General features: G+C 43.3%; 2 long non-coding RNA genes across 2 annotated transcripts in view; both read left to right on the top strand.

The window, feature by feature from the left end:
• Positions 1 to 20494, top strand: part of LOC137218232 (uncharacterized) — a 1013945-nt gene that overhangs the window by 810868 nt on the left and 182583 nt on the right. The gene's annotated exons all lie outside the window — the stretch shown is intronic.
• Positions 1178 to 2494, top strand: LOC137218241 (uncharacterized). The gene is made up of 2 exons (XR_010940563.1): positions 1178 to 1408; positions 1640 to 2494. It is a non-coding gene; the product is annotated as an uncharacterized lncRNA (long non-coding RNA).

The following is a 20494-nucleotide window of genomic DNA, read 5'->3' as shown; positions in this document are numbered from 1 at the left end:
AGGTAAAAATGAATATATAAAGATGAATTTGTGGTTAAGTTTATCTTTCATTTCTTTGATGGTTTCTGGACTTTAAAAAAAAGATTCTTTACAAGGACTCCATTTTTTATCCCACATAATAAAAATCATTCATACAAGTTTTCTACGTGTACTTTTATGGTTTCAGTTTTACAGTCCACGGAACCCAAGTCCCCGCAAAATCCCTAAGTGCTCCCAGGAGCAGGGACCCGCCCGAGCGCTGTGGGCCGCTAGTACGCCCGCCCCGCCGGGAATCGCGTGGGGAGCGCTTCTCCGCTGCAGCCTCCCGGCGACCTCTTCCCAGTACCCCGCCCTCTTTCTGTTGCCGGGGTCGCTTCCCGCAGTAGTGATACAGGAGCTAGCTCCGGGGCGGAAGCCGCGGTACGAACTCGGGCGTTTGGGCGGCCCGCGCTGTACCCTCGCCGGCCGGCAATCGGGATCCGTCCCTCGGGGTTTCCCACCGCTTGTCGGGCGCCAACTGGCGGCCGCTTGGAGACCGTCCCTTCCATCCGGAGCTTCAGTGACCTTCGCGAGGGCTGAGACTCAGCCGCCGGGCACGAGGCAGAGTTCCGGGAGGCCGGCGACGCTTGCGGCGCCTGTTCCGGTGGCGCCGGGGCGTGGGCGGTTCATGTTGCCGCCGGAGATTGGCCGAGCAGGTCTCTAGCTTCTAAGGCTGGCGCTAAGTTTTGGGAAGTGTTGGGCATACTGGATGGGTCGATCAGCACGCCGTGGTGCCCCTCGGGCCGCGAGGACAGCCCAGACAGGTGTGTGTGACCAGGAGAGGGTGTCCGTGTCCGGCGTCGTCCTCCGTGTGTCCCGGTGGTCGTACTTTCTCATATTTTCCAACTCGCCTGGAGGTTGAGAACAACACGGATGTACGCAGACATCGCCCAGTTTTCAACAGCCCCATCGTGGATCCCGATCGCCCTCACCCCCAAATGTTTACGTTTCTCCCCCTAGTAGGGATCGACCCTGGTGGCCGAAAGGAGGAGACACTGAGAGGGCGACCCCGCGGCTCTCCGTCCTCCTTTCCACGGAGTCGCGACGCTCCGTCCCAGAGGCCGCCCGGCGGTACGTTCTCGCCTCCTTGGGGTCCGGGTCCGTCCCAGTGCCGTCGCGGAGGTGGGGCTGTTCCCCGGTGGCCACTTTCATTTCTCCAGGTTCCACGCGAAGCGGCCACGGGGCTCCGCACACCAGATTTCCCGCAGTTCGAGCTGCGTGTACGCGGGGAGGGTCCGTCGTCCCCTTTTCTATTTGCCCCGTGTTGAGAAATGGTAAGAATGGTGGACTGGGTGGAGCCGGAGTGTCAAGGTGCGCTTTCGTCGTTGTGCCACAAGGATCCCTCTGGATGAGATTAGCACTAGTGACGCTTTACCAGGTGGCTGCTGAGGTGAGGTCGACCAGATGGTCCGACGGCGATACTGGGCATAAAGAAAAGAAAGTAATGATATTTTTCTGTTACAAGCTCGATTCACTATAATGTGGACATTAGTTAAATGAGAAATCCTGAGATTTATAGTAATGAAAATTACCATTGTCAGTGTTACTCAAAATTACAGTAATTATTACCCTTGTTTGCAGTTAATTTTGAAAAGAGTGATTCAAGTTTCTGTATGCACAGAGTATGTGACTGAAGATGATGAAAGAGGGATTTTGGAATGCAGAATTTTCTAAATCTTCCTGGAAGTCGGGGAACCTCTCCCTCGAGCCACAAGGCCCTATGCCACACCCTGCAACAACCAACGTGGAAAACCAGACCTCAACCTCGGCAACAATAGGCCTCAAGGGTCAGTGTTTAGTCAGTGACTCACAGCTTCCTCATTTTTCATCCTTTCCATTTAGAACCAAAGGGGGGAAAGAAATATATCAATATGGTCCCCTAAGTAATCATGTGGGACGCCCATTCTCCTATCAGTCCGCCTCCAACTTCCCCACTTGACAAGCTGTGATCAGGACATGCCTCCCTTTTTTTCCCCCAGAAGCCATCCCTATCCCTATGCCTTCCCTGAGTCTCAGCCGAATGTGACTGGTGGTGGCTGATTCCTGTGCTCTATAGACGAATTCTGAGTAAATAGGGCTTGTCTCATTTTGGGAGTGGGAGGGTCTTTGTTCATTTGTACAGAGCTTAGAGTGGGAACCAAATCAAGCAATGAGGATAATCTGTGTTTCCAATTATTCTTCAAAAACGTATTATTGATTACTCACCGGTTTTTAAGTTGAGATAGAAATCATATACCATAAAATGCCCTTTGAACACTCTAGAGTTTAGTGATTTATTGTCTGTTTACAAAGTTGTGCAACCATCATCACTATCTGATCCAGAATATTTTATCTCCCTACAAAGACACCTAGGACCCCTTAAACAGTCACTTCCTATTTCCCTGCCCCACAGCCGTAGGCAACTAACTGTGTGCTTTTCAATCCTGTGGACTTGCTTTTTCTGTATATTTCAAGTACATGGATTTATACAACTGTGGCCTTTATGTCTGGCTTCTTATACAGTGCCATGTATTTCAGGCTCATCCATGTTTTATCATGTGATTAATTCCTCTCTTTGGCCCAGAACTTTCCTTTGTAAGTCCTTAAGATACACACACAGGAAATTCCCTGGCGGTCCAGTGGTTAGGACTCCACCAGCCTCTCTCTTTCAAGGACCCAGGTTCGATTCCTTGTGGGGAAACTAAAATCCTATAAGCTGCACAGTGCAGCAAAAAGAAAAAATATATATATACACACACACACATGCTACCATTTTTTTTAATGTGGAAAATAGAGTACCGAAATTGCTATTGTAACCATTTTATGCAGACAGTTCCAGGGCCCAAAATTGCCCCACCAACCCAGAGCTGCCAGCAAGCACAGAGGACACCAGCCCAGCCATGTTGCCCTTTCTCAGAACTCTCCACACACACTTTCCAAGACTCCACCAATTTGTGCCACCACCCAGCGGCCAAAGAGGTGACCACCTGTTCAAGGGGAGGGAGGCAGGAGTGGCAAAGGGAGAGAGAGATGAAAGGAGAGACAAGTGGCAAAGCCTACAGCACCGGGTATCCCAGTCGGTCTCAGCAACAAGTACTAGCCAGCCTCAACCCTGCTCAGTTTCTGAGCTCAGAAGCTGGCAGTTGACTTCATGGTGATGCGGACCTGGATGGTGGCAGCCCAGACCAGGCACCCAATACCCCATGCTGTGCAGTCCTGCCATGCCACCTCCACTCCCCAGCCCATGTCAGAGCCCTGTGTCCCCAGACTCCTGTGGAAAACTGCTCCTGACACACCCTCAGCCATCTGGTGGCCAGGTCACCAGCTGTGACTCTGAGTTCCCAGGAGATTGTTCTCAGTCAGGGTATGTGGCCAGTGGTAACAGGGCCTGAGCAGCTGGAAGTGACTGGAGGAATGCCCAGTCTTCTGTAATTCAATGCTGTCCTGACACTGACTGACAGTGTCTCTCTGATGCCTTCATGGCTCCCTCCGGATATTCCACCCACACAGCCATATTCCAGGCTGGGATGCCAGGGGAAGCACTAATAGGGTAGCAGCATCCCCCAGTGACCAACGCCAGGCACCCGGCCTCCACCATCTCTGGACGCTCATGTATGTAGCCTCGCTATCACATTCCTTAATATTAAAAACAAGGGATCCAAGACACAGGAGACTTGTCGTAGGTCAGGATGAGAGCTTAGAACTGAAGCCTAGTGAGTTTGAATGCTGTCCCCTAAGGTGACGCCATCTGCCAGGAGACACGTCCACCTCCAGGTAATCACAATCAGTCTAGTTCAGTACAAAGAGGGACAGGTGTGTCACGGTGGGGACGGGGTGGAAACTTCCCCCCCTCTGCTTCTGTTTCCCTACTTGCTGCTGCCCGGGGGGCCCAAGCCAAGTCCTCCTCAATATCCTATATTATTATATCGTCCTGTTTTGACTCAGACACCACAGGAGGATGCCTGCCCCTCAAGGTATAATTTTCTCAATTTTGATTAGTACAGCCATGAAATGTTTTCAAAGTGTTAAAGTACACAAAATATAAAAATCTCCCAGGCCATTGAAGTTCTACATGAGGTAAGGGTGAAATAAGTTCCGTTGAGCTCCTAGTCCTGGAAGGAGGGAAGGAGGAGGAAGAAAGAATTAAACTTTGGTGAACTTACTCTACACATGGCCTGTGTTTAATCCTTTTATCTATTCAGTTACTTAGTCATCACAGTTTTTCAAGATGTTTCTCTCTCTGGCCCAGCGTGTTCACAGAGCTCACAGGCTGGAGAGTTTCTCAAAGAATGATCACAACACTGGGGTCGGTGGGGTCCCAGATGAGGCCAGAGGCAAGCAGGAGTAGGTGTGTAGATCAAGAAGGGCTTCGTGGAGAAGGTGACATCTGAAGAGGCTCTTCAAGAATGAGTTCTCATCTAGCCAAAGACTGGCATTGAGCAGGACCCAAGTACAAGATAAATAAATGAGTGGATAGATACACTAATGCATGCCATCCCCGTAACACAGACAAGGAGGCCTGGCCCACTGAGGATGTGCAAAATTTGGAAACATGAAACAGTGGGGGATCAGTGGGGAAAGGCTACAGTGTGATGCCTGCCTCACTCCCTTTATGGCTGTCTTGACACCATGATGCCCTGTGTTCTGCCTTCTTAGGGAGCCCTTGTCTGTCCTCTGCTATGGGATACTGTCTGTAATTCCCAGCAACACCTTCCTGTGTGTCATCAGTGATTCCATGTGTAATTGTGCTCATTTCAAAGGGATCTATTGACGAGTGAGAGGGTGGTGGGCAGCTCAAGATAGAAAGGTGGAAGGAGAAAATGACAGGGAGTCCTGCATCAATGGGATCATGGGGTGGGATGCAAGGGAGTGGGGGAGGGGGCAGAGGTCGTGTCTTAGAGCTTGAGGGTGGGGCCATCAAGGGGTTCCCTCACTGATAGTGATTCCACAAGAGGAGACAAGGGATGAACTCAGTTTGGGACCTAGGACTTTGAGAAGCCTGTGGGAATTTCGAGCGGGGATGACAGGTGAGCTACGCATAGAAAATGAAGGTGTGGCAGAGGGGCAGGATCAGAGCTTTGACCCAGATGAGATGGGGAGGAAGTGGAGCGGAAGGGGCCTGAGGACACTGGGGAAGTTTGTTAACTGCAGTCATCATGGGGGTTCAGTCCACAGCCTGCTAGCTGCTAACAGAGTGCTGGGCCCAAGTTCACATATTTCCATTTTGAAACTCTGGAGTAGAATTTGCTGATCACTGGAGTTGAATTTACCAGATTGGTGTGATCAAACTCAAGCTAATGAGCTAGGAAAATGAAATCAAGGCTTACAAATAAAAGCAAAACAGACTGAGCACAAGACAAGTATTCCAGCTAAAAGCTAAGTCTCTCAAACATGCAGCCCATGGTGACTTCAGGGCCTTTGCATTTGCTATTCTCACAGCCTAGAACACTGTGTCCTCTACATGTTTGCTCCCTAAACTTCTTCAGGAATTTTCAAAAGTTTACTTTCCTTTTCTTTATGGTACATGTCACCTCCTGATATTGTGTACCTCTATTTCTTAATCTGTTTTCCCCATGAGTCTGTCACCTGCATGTGAATTGGGATCTCCCTCCACCTGTTTCACCCACTGCTGTTGTCTGGTGTCTGGACCAGGTCAGCACACAGTAGGGCCTCAGTGAATGTGTGTCATGTGCTGGGTGAGTGAGCACTGAATGTATAGCGGGGATAGCTGCGGGTCATAGAGAATTGCCCTTGATTGAGAATGAAGTGTTCAGAAGGACAATCTGTTCAAGGTCTTCGTACCTTGTTCTTCTGGAAATTTCCCATTGTTATTGTAAAGATGCAAAATTAGACCCAGGGAAAGCCGCTGCTGTCCTGATTTGGGGACAGCCCTAGATATGCTATGCTGCTACTTCCCAGAGCTGAGGTCACATGGGTGGGTGTCAGGTCCAAGCGTCTCAGGGGCATTTCACCTCCTCCCAATCTCTCCTCCCATTGATGTAAGAAACGCCGTGTTCAGTACACCTGTGACCAATACCTTTCAATTGATGGAGGCAGGGCTGAGGTAGCAGGATTGCCAACCTGAAAGTCCTCATTCCCCTCTTTAAAAAGCCCTTTTCTCCAACTGAGTCCATCCAAACAGCACCCATTCCTCACATTCTGCATCTGCAAGAGAGTTTCTGCATCTTCATTCAGCAAATGAGACCCCACTAGGTGTTAGGGGTTAGGGCTCATCCAGGGACCCAAACCTCATGTGATGAGTAAATGGTCCTCGTGTGTGGATAGAAACCTGTGGGCGTCTTCTGGGACTGCTAGGAGCCTCCTATCTTTCTGTGCTCTCAGATTATGAATGCCGCAAAGCTGAGCCCTGATTCTGCTAACTCCTACCCACCCGTCCCCTCACTCTGAACGTCACAGAGATGCTCTAGTGTATTAGACAAAACTCAGATCCTGCTTAGACTCGCAAGGCCCTTAGGAATACAGTGCCAAGGAAGCAGCAATCTTGTCCCTGGTTGGTCCCTACCAGCGTCATTCTCCTCTGCTTGCTATTGTCCAATGACCAAAAAAAGTTGTTCTATGTGTTTTGCACAGTTTCTAATTGTTTATATTGAGGACAACTCCCACACAATTTCCTCCTTCATGGAAGGTTCTGGAATTATCTTTTTTCATGTGCTTCACCTTCTGGACTCCGAGAGCGCAGCGAGACTGTATTGGGCCCTGACATCTGTTGCTCAGTTGTAGCATTCATTACAGAATCTTCGTGGTGGTTTATCTAAAAAGGCAGCCACGTTCAATTCCTTCCTTCCTTATACAAAACAAGGCACCCCACCCCGAGGAGACAAGCGGTCTGTTTCTCCAAACTCCTACATCTGGCCTGGCCTGTGAATGCTTTGACCCGTAGAGAGTTGCAGAGGTGACTTTGGGCCAGTCCTTAACCGGCCTTATAAGAGATCTGACCACTGACCCTTTCTTTAATCAGACTGCTGCTCGTACAATGTGGTCCATGGAAACACAGGCTCTGCTGCGAGGAAACCAAGCCACGTGCGGAGGTCACGTGCACACTCTGGCCCCCAGCACAGGTGACCCCCAGCCAGCCCTGTGAGGGGCCTGCTGGAGCCTCTCTGTGACACTGCCCCATCTGCCCTCCAACTGCAGCAGCACGAGGAGCTCTAAGCAAGAAGCATGCAATTAAACACAGACAGCCCACAGAACTAGCAGTGATAATAATAAATTATATTTCAAACCACTAAGTTTTGTAATAGTTTGTTACATAGCAGTAATAAACCCGACTATTTCTAGGACAATCCCTTGAAGCAAAATATAACCTGAAAATCAACTATAAGTTCCATTAAAAGAAAAAAAGTAAAATAAAATTCTACTGAGTAAAATTTTAAAATCACTGGCTTTATTTGAAGGTTTATGAATCAGGCAGGATCCAATTTAGCAGATAGAAAGAAGCTCTGAGGAATTGCACAAAATGAAAGACGCTTATAGGCAGAAGGGAGCTGAAACAAGGAAGCTGTTCTGGGCAAAGCTTCGTGTGGGTTATTGCAAGGTTTCTTTGCATTAGCGGATGGCAGCGGTCTCCCAGGCGGATGGCTTAGCTAGTGCTGATCACAGGATTCCTGACCCTCTGGATTACGGTTCCATTTCTGGAGGAGCCGAAACTGCATTTAAGTCGCAGTTTGATGACATTGTTCTTACTAAGCAACCCCTTTGGGGCTGTTGTCTTGATTTTAACTGTCCCCTGAGGGCAGCAACAAGGTTTATCATTGTTGAGTCCTTGTGTTAAGCACAGTGAGTGGCATATTCATTCGTCAAAATCCTGATCCAACATCTGCTGTGTGCCAGGCCTGTGCTGGGGGAAGGGATTCCCAGTCCCGAGAAGACAGAGACTCTCTCAACAAGGAAATCACAAAAAGGCGTGTTCCGGGCTATGATACCAGCTGCTCATTCAGTGCTTATGGAGTCTCTACCTCGGGCTCCACACTGATCTGGGCTGTAGGCCATGCAGAGAATAAAATATACAAAAACAAGAACAATTTAAAAAGAAACAACCCTGCTGCTGCTCCCATGGAGCTGACGCTGCAGAGGGGGACAGACAGTAAGCAGAACAGCGTGTAGAAGGGTTGGCGCTGTGCAGGGAAGAGCAGGCCTCAGGGGAAGCAGGAGAGCAGGGCGGGGGAGGGGCTGGGGTGGCAGGGAAAGGGGACAGCGGTGGCAGAGGAGCTCGTAGGACTGGGACCCCGTGAGGAGAGTTCCTCCGGGTGAGGCAGCCACAGTGGGTGCTGACAGGGCCGGCCCTGGGTGCTGCGCAGCAATGAGGTGGGTGATGACTGGGACACATGGGCGGGGGAGGCTAACACTGCAGATGCACAGGAGGGGACGTGTCTCTGAGGACGGGACGTTTAAGCTGCTCCCTAGTGTGGACCAAGTATCTATGTTCTGTAAACCTGACGCTTTAACATCTCCTCACATGAACATGCTGGGCTCGCCTTGTTCTAGACAAGCCAGTGCCAAGCCTGGGTCCCCTTGCCTCGGCCCCTGGGTCCGTACTCTCCCGACTCCCTGGATTCAGAACTGCTCCCAGGCCTGCTTTTCAAATACAAAGCAATCCATCCAGAGCCCTCACCATCCACCTCCTCTGTGGCTCTCACACTGGGGGCCACTGTCTCCCTTCCCTTAACACCCAGACACCAGGGACAGCCCCTGACATCCTACAGGCTACTCAGTCCTGAATCTACTCGCCATCCTCCCTGTTCCTTCCTGGGGAATCACAGAAATAGCACTTGTCACGAATTCCCCTCCCTCCCTCTGCCTGCTGACCAATGTGCGGCCTGTCCCCTCCTCTTGGGAGCTGCAAGTAACCAACCATCTTTTTAGAGACAGTCGTCTAGTGATCCGTTGACCTTACCTTACCTCATATTCCCTATTAATAAACTATATTTTAAACCAGTCTCAAAAGAAAAGACACTCTGTACATAATTAAGCATGAACAAATAAAGAACAAATGAACTATGGAACTTGTTATAATGTTCTCAATAACTTTAATATTTTATTATATATTAGGCTGTCTTTTCAACATAAAATTGTGAGTCCATAAGGCTGGAGAGTAGATGAGAAGTTACACGGACAAGACAAGACACCTGGGAATTCCCATACACCTGCACTTGAATGGGGAGCTCAGGCCAACACTTGAGTTGAGTTCCGCTTTGTGGGTGGATGACGCAATTGGAAATTTTTGTTTTTCCAAATTAAGCTTTTAAATGTATTGGTTTAGCAGAGGAGTTAGTTCTAAACTCATCTTTCCAGCAACATTCAAGTGACAACAGACGTAAGATGGTCTGTGCCCTGAGTTATTTATTTAGAATCTGCACGTATCATCAGGGAAACAGCACAGCACATTTCAAAACAAGCTACGTGTTTAGGAGAGAGCCGGGGTTCACGCTGTGGTGGGAAGAACAAGACCGTATCCCCGGAAAATATTAGCTCCAGATTCCTTTTGTTGGGAGCATCCATCTTCACCCATTAGATTTCCAGAGAAGCACCGGGAAAGGACACTGGATTGTTGCTGAGCTTGGCTTCCCCCCCACCCCCATGGAGCAGAGAGCTGAAAGTATCAGACAGCTGTAGTCCTTGGAGCAGCCTGACCCATGGCAAGTGCAGAGAGGAGCCCCTTCCACGGTTCCTGTATTGGTTAGAATTCAGTTGCTATAACACACCGACACCACCCCCCCACGTAATTATGCCAAATAGAAGTTTGCATCTCTCTCACATTCTGATCTGCAGGCAGGCAGTCCTGTGCTGCTCTCGCAAGGCTACTTCAGGAAGCTTCTCTGTCATCCCTGTTGCTCTGTCATCCTAGGGGAATTGGCCTCCTCCGGGGTGGACGTGGGGCAGGATGGAGCTATAGTTTCAGTGTGAAGTAGGACAGAGGGAGAAGGAGAAAGTAAGGCCTGCCTGTCCTATGTAGGAAATATCCTAGAAGTTGCACAAATTTCTTTCCTTCCATCTTGGAGGGAGAGCTTAGTCTCACAAACAACCCAGCTGCACAGGAGGCCGGGAACGTCTGTAGTCTCGGGCAGCCCTGCACTTAGTTAAATATCGAATGTTCAGTTGCTCTAAGAGAGAAGTGGGCCAGGGTGTTGGGAGCCAAATGGTTGTCTCTGCCCCCCGCCCCCACAGGTTTCAATGTTTTCTCTCATCACCCACCCCCTCCCTAACAGAGTTCAAGTTTCATGAGAGTTTTTCCAGACAAATCACATTAAATCATAGCTCAGGACCCAGCTGAAAATCATCAGCCTGTGGGTGCTTTTCATTAGGCTCACTGGCAAATTGCTGGTGGAACTCCATTACTAACATTGTCTCTGGCTAGGGGACTCGACAGGGAAGGGTAGTGGCAGAACAATAGTAAAGTACAAAGTGGGAGCAACAGGGGGACAGGCAGAGGCTTCAAACCCCAGGAGGAAAATAAACACAGACACACTCCTGTATTCAACCCTCAAAATAATTTTGTAGGGAAGAAACAGCTACAATTAAGTAAAATCATATCTAAACACTTAAAATTATCCTCCTTAGAATTTCTCTTAGAATTTTCATTAGTCAGAATCTCCATAAACACTTGATCCAGATGTGAAAGTAACTTTTTTTTTTTTTGGTATATCTAATTAGCAAGGTGTCAGAAAAAAATGCAAATGTAAACGTGGTGAAGATGCAGTGAGACCAGCACTCTTAGATGCTGGATTGGAAAAATGTAGATGGTACCACTTTTTTCTGGAGCATCATTTGGTAATATGCATTAAAGATTGCAAAATATTTATGGTGTTTGAGCTAGTAATTTTACTTCTGGGAATTCATATAAAGATAATAATCAGAGATGCTGACAAAGATTTAGGTACAAGTGTTTACCAAATAACTGGAAAGATATTCCATGTTCATACATTGGAAGAATTAATGTTGGCAACATTTCCATTCTCCCCAAGGCAATCTACACACAGATTTAATGTAATAAAAATAATTAATGTAATGTATCAAATTTCCAATGACATTATTCACAAAAATAGCAAAAACAATCTTAAGATTTGTGTGGAACCACAGAGGACTCTGAATAGCTAAAGCAATCCTGAGAAAGAAGAACAAAGTTGGAGGAATCACACTTCTTGCTTTCAAATTACAATGCAAAGCTACAGTCATCAAAACAGTATAATACTTACATCAACATAGACACACAGACCAAAGGAACAGAATGGGGAGCTCTAAAATAAATCCCTGCATGTACAGTCAACTAATGTCTGACAACAGGGCCAAAAATACTCAATGGAGAAAGGATAGTCTCTTCAATAAATTGTGTTTGAAAAACTGGCAGCCACATGCAAATGTATAAAACTGGATGTGCATGTTGTCCCACTTATAAAAATCAACTGAAAGTGCATTAAAGAAACATTTAACATCTGAAACCATAAAACTCCTACAAGAATATATAGGGGACCGGCTCCTTCACACCGGTCTTTGCAATTTTTTTTTTTTTTGGATTTGACACCAAAAACAAAGAAAACAAAAGCCAAAATAAACAGGTGGGAGTACATAAAATTAAAAGGTTTCTACACTGCAAGGGAAACCATCAACAAAGTGAAAAGACACACTATGTAATGGGAGAAAGTATTTGCAAATATCTAATAAGGGGTTAATATGCCGATTGTATAAAAACCCACACAAGTCAATAGCAAAACAACAATAACAAAAACAATTTAGTTAAAAAATGAGCAGAAGAACTGGATAGATATTTTTCCAAAGAAGACATGCAAATGGGCAACAATACATGAAAAGATGTTCAACGTCAGTAATCATCAGGGAAATAAAAATCAAAGCCACAGTGAGATATCACCTCACACCCGTTAGGATGGCTGCCCTCAAAAGCACAAAAGAGGGCTTCCCTAGTGGCGCAGTGGTTGAGAGTCCGCCTGCCGATGCAGGGGAGACGGGTTCGTGTCCCAGTCCGGGAAGATCCCACATGCCGCGGAGCAGCTGTGCCCGTGAGCCATGGCCGCTGAGCATGCGCGTCCAGAACCTGTGCTCCGCAACAGGAGAGGCCACAAAAGTGAGAGGGCTGCGTACTGGAAAAAAAAAAAAAAAAGCACAAAAGAATGAGTGTTAGCTAAGATGTGGTGAAAAGAAATCCTTGTGCACTTGTAGGTGGGATGTAAATTGGTGCAGCCACTCTGGAGAAGAGTATGATGGTTTCTTGATTATACCACAATAAAGCTGAAAAAAATCTATTGTAAAATGAAAAACAACAACAAAAAAACGCAAAACCACAGGGCTTGTGGGGAAATGGGTTTAGAGTCCAATACTCAAAAACTGTCATTGGTACATTAAAAAATAAGGGCCTGCTAGGGACTGAATATTTCTGTCCCCTGAAAATTACTATTTTGAAGACCAATTCCCAATGTGATGTTATTTGGAAGTTCCGTGATGTTAGTTCAGGAAGTAATTGAGTCAGGAGAGTGGAGCTGTCATCAATGGGATTAGTGCCCTTATAAAAAGACACCCGAGAGCTTGCTTTCTCTGCTTTTCACCCAGAGAATGCCTCTCCAGGAAACAGCTCTCACCAGACAAGTGCTGCCACCTTGATCTTGGACTTCCAGCCTCCAGAACTGTGAGAAATAAATCTTTGTGTCAAAACCGCACAGTCTGTGGTATATTTGTTACAGCAGCCCAAACTAAGACAAACCCTAATAAAAATGGTAGTGTAAGTATATGTGCTAAATGGTTAAATATACACCCACAACAATATGGCACTTTAACTTGAAAAGGGCCTGCAGTTTGCTGGTTAATCTGGGTGGCAGAAGGGTTGCAGCTTGTGGGTGATTGTGAAGCAGTGAGAGAAGGGTGATTTGAAATCCCATAAAAAGCTGTAACGTCTGATGTGAGTGGGGTAGCTGTTTGAGGTGTGTGCAAGTGTGTGTTTTGTGTTTTTCCACCTGGCTAGGTTCCTCTGGGTGCAGCTGTGCATTCATTCACCAACTGTTTCTCTGGACAAAATTACATGTGAACACAAGTGAGATTCAGAATATGTTCAAATTGTTCCCTGTATGTCAGGCATGTTAGAGCAATACTTATTGCAACTCTGACAATGTATTAATATCTTTCTCCAAGATGGCTATGAAACAGCATATATGACCTTTAATCTGGGGCTCCCTAAGGATCACGAACTGCAGGTTGAAGGAATTGAAGAAACGGGATTTAAACAATTATTTTTAAATAATTAATGTAACACATTATGGTAAAAAGGAGTACTAAGGTTTAAAGCTTACCTTGGCTTCCATGTTCCATTGAGTCATTTTCTCTTAATGAATTCAGTTCTCAGATTATGCAACCAAAAATCTTTAGGCTTTTGTATAGTTAAATATAGAATATTATAATATAATGCTAATGTAGTATGAGCTTCAATAGGTGTGGAGAACAACATTTTGAAATATGAAAATCCATAAAGCAGGGTTAGTATTTCCATAGGCACCATAGTCTGTGCTGTCTAACTTTAGATTTAGAAAAATAATGACCCTGACTATCTGAGATGGTTAAAGCCAGTTTTTCAACTTTTCTTGTGGTGGGGCCCCACACTGTCTTAACAACATCTTCAACTTACATTGATTAAACAACTCTAAACTAAATGCACTTCAAGAAATATCAATAAATCTTTACCTAATTAAAAATAATATCCCAGAAATTTTCATCTATATTTTGGATGCTTCAGCATTTTTAAATTGGTTTTTACCCTGATTATGTGAGTAATGTGTGGTCAAAATTTATAAAGTACCAAGAAAATAAGAATTATGCACATCTCTATCGCAAAGAAAGAGCTAGTAAGAGTTTTATATATTTACACTCCTCATAAACTCACATGTAAATATTGTTGATTTCCCCCTCTCTCCATATATATATAATGTAATGTAATATATAATTTTTGGAGCAATGCATTGAAAGAATGCAAGATGGGGCATCTGATTTGCAGATGACACAACCCATCTTCCAGGCCTGCTCTAAGGATTTAAATTAGATTCCCAAAGTTAAGGGTTCAACATATGTAACACATAATGTAAATAGTAGCTGCTGTGATACATTTATTGACCTGTATTTAAGTATCTTCATAGACATTATGATAATGCCTGAATAATGTTATGTCAGGAACTTGGGCAATATAGTTTAACCATTTCCTTGCTAGTTAGAGTCTAGATTTAGGGCTCTTCACAATTTTTCCATCTTAAAAGTAAACTATTTGAATACCTTTTCTATGTACAAACACGTTGCCATATCATTTTTCCCCCGTTAGTAGTAGAATTCTAAGGATGGAATTACAAGAGGTTTATTATCACCTCTTTAAAAACTGCTTTCTAGAAATGTACCAATTTATGTATGTGGCTGTTCACCGCTTTTGATTTAATTGTGCCATGTTTTGAAAGTTTTCCTAAAGGTAGAAAAGATTGTATTATTATTCACTTGTGAGATCAACGTTTTATGTTGGTATTTTTATTTAATCAAAGGAATTTTCTGTGCACATCATTCGTGTGTGCGTTTTAGATCTGCTTTATTCTTTCAGTTTAAATCAATTTGCATTAATGTTTTAATATTTTAAAACTAATAGTTTATTTAAAAAAATAGTTTAAAAATATTAACTTATACAAATATTAACATCTTGAAGTTTCCCATTTTTATGTAATTTTTCTTCTATCCTTTATGTGTTTGAGATTTTCCCATCTAGAAACCATATACATCTATATATTTTTTAAAAATAAAACCCTGTTTGAATGTATATCAAATTTATTTTTTATGTTTTGAGTGAAGATGTAAATACTTTTTAAAGAAAACTAACTACCCAGTTTTTCATCACCACTTATTGTATGCTCCATAATGGCTTCTATTGACTGTAATACATTTATCATATAGGCTCTCATCCTAGAATCTACATTTAGGGTAACGCTAGTCTCAGTTACGAATTGGCACTTGTCATCTACCTCGACAAGGATTAAATCATGTGCTGGTGCAGCTGCTGCAGCCGCTGACCTTCAACACTCCCTGAAAGGAGTTCCGGGTGGAGAGCAGAAATGAGGCACTCTGTGCTCGGGGGAAACTGGCAGGACAACTCTTCAGAGAGTTAGATACTTTCAGGAGAAGATTTTATGAGCCCAATTCTTGTATCCCCTCATATCTAGAAAAACACTAAGATCTTTCATGGTGAGGTCTGCTCTCAAGACTAGCAGCAACATTCGCGAGACTAACAGAAACATTCTGCAAAAAATATATGTTCTCGATTGCATATACTCCCCATTCACCAAAATCACATATATACTGATCTTCCTCCCTGCCTCTTTGGAGTAGTTTCTCAGAGCTCTCTGAAATGCAGTCTCCTGGGCTATACTCCTCATTTTGCCCCAAATAAATCTGAACTTGCCACTCTCACGTTGTGCATTTTTTTTAAAGTCCACAGTAGTTTACCATTTTCTGTATTAGAACCACTCTCTTAATTTAGCTTTATATATATAATTAGTAAGGCACATTTCACTCATTCTCTTCAAAAAAAATTCTAGCTTGACTTTCAACTAAACCTTAATCACTTTCTTAACAACATACTAGGATTTTGATTGGAAGTTTATTAGAATTAAAATCGAGAAAGGTAGATCTCTCTATAATATTTGGTGCTCTACAGAATCATAGTATTTTCTCTCTCTTTTTTTTTTTTTTTGGTCTTTTTAAATGGTATTTTGTAAATTTGATTTTTTTCTACTTATTCATTCTCTATATTCCTTTAAAATACATTTATTTTAAATTTTAGTTGCTTTTTTATGAAAGAGATTTATACATATGTTTTCTATATCTTAAAAGTAGAAAGTCAGCTGTTTTGTGCACTCTTTATGATTCTTGTCCATTGAACTGTTACATTTTTAAGGATTTTCAGTGCCGTTTCATTAACTATTGGGAAATCTCATAATTTCTGAAAATGTCCTTTAGCATTCAACAATTCATATATTATTAATTAGTATTTTAATAAGATAGGATTTTAAAAATTGGGGTATAGTTGCTTTACAATGTTGTGTTAGTTTCTGCTGTACTGCAAAGTGAATCAGCTACATGTATGCATATATCCCCTCTTTTTTGGATTTCCTTTTCATTTAGGTCTCCACAGTGCATTGAATAGAGTTCCCTGTGCTATACAGCAGGTTCTCATTAGTTATCTATTTTATACATAGTAGTGTATATATGTCAATCCCAATCTCCCAATTCATCCCACCTCCCTTTTCCCCCCTTGGTGTCCATACATCTGTTCTCTATGTCTGTGTCTCTACTTCTGCTTTGGAAATAGGTTCATCTGTACCATTTTTATAGATTCCACATATATCCGTTAATATACGATATTTGTTTTTCTCTTCCTAACTTACTTCACTCTGTTTGACAGTCTCTAGGCACATCCATGTCTCTACAAATGACCCAATTTCATTCCTTTTACTGGCTGAATAATATTCCATTTATATATGTACTACATCTTCTTTATCCATTCATCTGTTGATGGAGACTTAGGTTGCTTCCATGCGCTTTCTATAGTAAATAGTGCTGCAATGAACATTGGGGTGCATGTGTCTTTTTGAATTATGGTTTTCTCAGGGTGTACGCCCAGTAGTGGGATTTCTGGGTCACATGATAGTTCTATTTTTAGATTTTTAAGGAATGGCCATATTGTTTTTCATAGTGCCTGTATCAATGTACATTCCCACCAACACATAAAATTGGTGTGTGGTTTTGTTTTGCACCATTTATGTCTGATATCAGGGTTAAATTATTTTCACAAAATACAGATTTCCTCTATTCTTCTATTCTTGATTCTCTGAAACTAGTTGTTACTTTTGTAGTCAGCTGTTTTTTGTTTTTTTTACTTGTATAACCCATACACGATTTTCAGAAGTAATTGTTGAAAAACTTTATGTGCTTTCTAGCTTATTTTTCTTTCGTTTTAGTTGTTTTAAATATTGCTCTTGAGAATTCATATTTTTCCAGAAAGTAGTCAATTTCTTGAATATTCTAATGTAGTTGCAGTATATATATATGTGTGTGTGTGTGTGTGTGTGTGTGTGTGTGTGTATCTGACCTGGGGTCTCACACAATGTCCCTAAATCCCTTGAAGTTTCCTGGGTGATAGAAGTGGGGCTTTTTTCTATGTTTTTTAAAGTGTTAATTTAAATTTTTTTTTCTGGTAGGAAACGATTACTTGCATATCACTTAGACCCTTTAAAGTCTCATTTTTAAGGTTTGTTAGTGCAGTTCTAGAGTATCCTAGAGTATCCTTTATTCTAGGGCTTGTGATTAGTTCCACTTCTAATATGCACAATTTCTGGTGTCTTAATTGAATGCCCCATGTATTCAAGGAGGTTTCTTCACTCTGGCTGGTGAGGATTCTCAGCCATACATGAACTTTGGAAATTATTTAATGTACAGTTCTCCAGTAATTGTTCTTTCTGCAGAAATTGTTCCTTCCCAGCCTTGTGAAATTTCACCTGTGTGTGCTCAGATTAGTACTCGACAGAGACTCAGAGGGATAATCAGGCAGTGGTGGAGGTCTCTCTCTGGGTAGCTCCTTCCTTTTGGATGCCCTGCCACACAAATTATCGCCCCCTGGGCCTCCCAACTCACTGTGTTCTCTCCCTTGTTCTTCCTTTGGAGTCCCTTCCTCTCAGTTCACCTGTAATTTCTGGGCCACTGAAAGTATTTGCATCTAACTCTGTCTTCTCCTGCTCCTATGTAAAGTCTCAGTAGCATCTTCCCCTGAATGATGACCATGGATGAAACCTAAATCCTCTTCTCCTTCCCCAGCTACTTTAAACTCCCCTCTGGATGTCTCCTCTCATCCAGGCTCAGTGAGTCAGAATCATCCATGATCCATTTTTTCATACTCAACAAGATGTCTGGCCATGTTGAGTGTTTCTCCAGTGGAGTGGGTTGAGCAATGATGGACAACGAGAGATGAGCAGACAGCAGTTAGAGACCATGTCAGACTGTGGTGGGCATGAGAATGAATGACACTGCTAAGAAGAGGAACAGATTATAGAGAAGTCACAAGGGTAGAAGAGGTTGGAAAATGTTTTCAAATACAGATCGGGGAGAAATCTGGTAGAGGAGAGGTTGAATTTATAATAAAATAAAGAGAAATGACCACTTCTAGGTTCCTCAGAAAAACTCAGTACCTGCTATCTTACTGGTAACATCTTATCAAATGTTATTTCAGTTAGAAATACTTTAGGCTACAAATCCTTTAGAAACTATCCTATACAGATTTTAGCAGTAGAATAACATAGACCAAAGTTATGCATTGCAGCATTGTTTGTAATGTCAAAAGATGGTTGACTATTAGTGTTTATCCTAATATGGACTGGCAATATGCATTATAGTACATCATCCACTCAGTGGACTGCTTTGTAGGAAACAACGTCCTGATAGAAGTTTTTTTCCCCAGATATTTTTCAACTGAATATAAGGAAGATGTAATGAAACATTATACAACTACTTATGTATTAAAATGTGGAGTGAAGGAAAATATATATTCACATTTTCTTGTATACCCATAAAATGACACTCTGGAATGATACTTGGAAAATCAACCACAGTGGCTGACTTTGAAGACAGGGGTCCTGGGCAAGGGCGGATGGCAGAATACAACATAAAGTATATAATATTTATAGGTTTTTGAACCTTCTACACATATTATCAACTTCTCATAAATGCGGACATTAAATTCTTTTTAAATCTCTAAAAATTAAAAATTATAGCACGATTTCTACCAACTGAATGAAAGTCCAATTTGTTTTTCCAGAAAGATTATCCGGCTTCCCTAAAATGTCTACTCATGAGAATTTTCTGGTGGCTTTTGCTTCTTTTCTTTCACTTTGGAAGCAGTTTTCTGATTCATAATCCTTTGTGTTCTTCCTTAGAAAGAACATCTACCGCTGCTAATTTTATGAATTAAGCTTGATCTAATTTTCTTACCTTTTTCCCCATTTTTCCCTATGAAAAGGCTCTGTACATTCATTATCAGTTGAGACAATACTTAGATAATTCATAAGGCTAGGAGGACAATTATTTGCCTTAATACTTGAATTCTTTCTCTGCATCTGACATATTAATAATGCCAGTAAGATATTGTATAAAACCGTTGACTTTATTATAATAAGAAACATTAGTCAGGAGACCATATCTTAAGACTGATTGTAAAACCAGCAGCCATGTTAACAGTGAGGAGATGTGAGGGGATATTTCATGTGGAAGAGAGGAGAGCTCTCTTCAGAGGTTTAAAGAGTGTTTAAAAGCATGTAGAGCTAGGCCCAGTGGATGGATCATTTGGGAGTCACTCCCCAGGGATACATAGGAGAGAGTCCTGAGCATCTCGAGTGCTGCACAATGCGGTGGTCTGGAGTGGTGGCTGTGGACCCCTCTGTAGATCAGTAGAGAAGAAAGTTGCAGCCTTGTGTCTGTACAAGTCTGTACAAGGCGATCTGGCCTTCAGAAAAAGAAATTTGACTAAATCGCATATGGTCTCAGCTCTAATAATAAGATCTTTTCTTGAATCCTTTTCTTTTTGCTCTCAAATTCTCAAACCCGAGTAGTTATTCTGCATGAGACAATTCTCTTTTAATTCCATTCTTCAGTCTCAAATTTTGTAGCTTATCTTCAGATAAGTACCTGTCCATCTTTATTCTTTAGACAAGATAAGCAAGAGGGTCATCTTCTTATCAGACTTTAAAGGAAAACAAATACCTTTACATTTAGACTTTCTAAGGTTCTAAATGTATTTCATGTTCCCACAGTAGTATCTTCAGTCCTGAGTTTGTGGCATTTTTACCCACTTCAGAGATGACTCTGGGGAGTGAATTGGTGGTGGGACCTGACAGACCACTGGGATTTTGAACTCTTGGCAGTTAGATCTCCGTTTATAGAAGTGTTAACAACAAATGGAACAATCAGCATACAGTCCAGGGTTACAGGGATGACAGCCCCGAGAAGGCGACCTATGGATGACAGAAGAGATCGGCCTTCTGACAAGCAGTTGCATTTCACTGCGAGGCAAAGAGAAAGTGCCTGCAGATACAGAGATGCCATCAGCAGGGAGCAGGAAAACTTCACTCAGATCTGTTATCAACAAAAACGTCAGAAGTCAGTCATTCCCTGGGCTTATTTGTGCTTCCTGTTTCTGCGCTCCCTTGTGCTTCGAGACTGCTCTGCTGAGTTGATGTTCTCCTCTGTGCTTTTTCTAAATCTTTTTCTGGGCCAGGAGGATGTAGGAAGCAGAGGTGCTCTGTGGCGGATCTGCTTCATATAACACGTCTGACCGCCTTGCAGCTGGGACAGTATGTGTGCTGAGTGTCGACCTGCCTTCCCACGGGTGTGGCTGGGGTGGGACCAGAGGTCTGAATGGGGAAGGTGGTAGGGGTGCATTTGTTTTCTTTCACTCCCAGGT

The sequence above is a fragment of the Pseudorca crassidens genome, unplaced genomic scaffold, assembly GCF_039906515.1.
Source record: "Pseudorca crassidens isolate mPseCra1 unplaced genomic scaffold, mPseCra1.hap1 Scaffold_64, whole genome shotgun sequence".
Classification (NCBI taxonomy): Eukaryota; Metazoa; Chordata; class Mammalia; order Artiodactyla; family Delphinidae; genus Pseudorca; species Pseudorca crassidens.
This window is presented reverse-complemented; position numbering and strand designations above follow the sequence as displayed.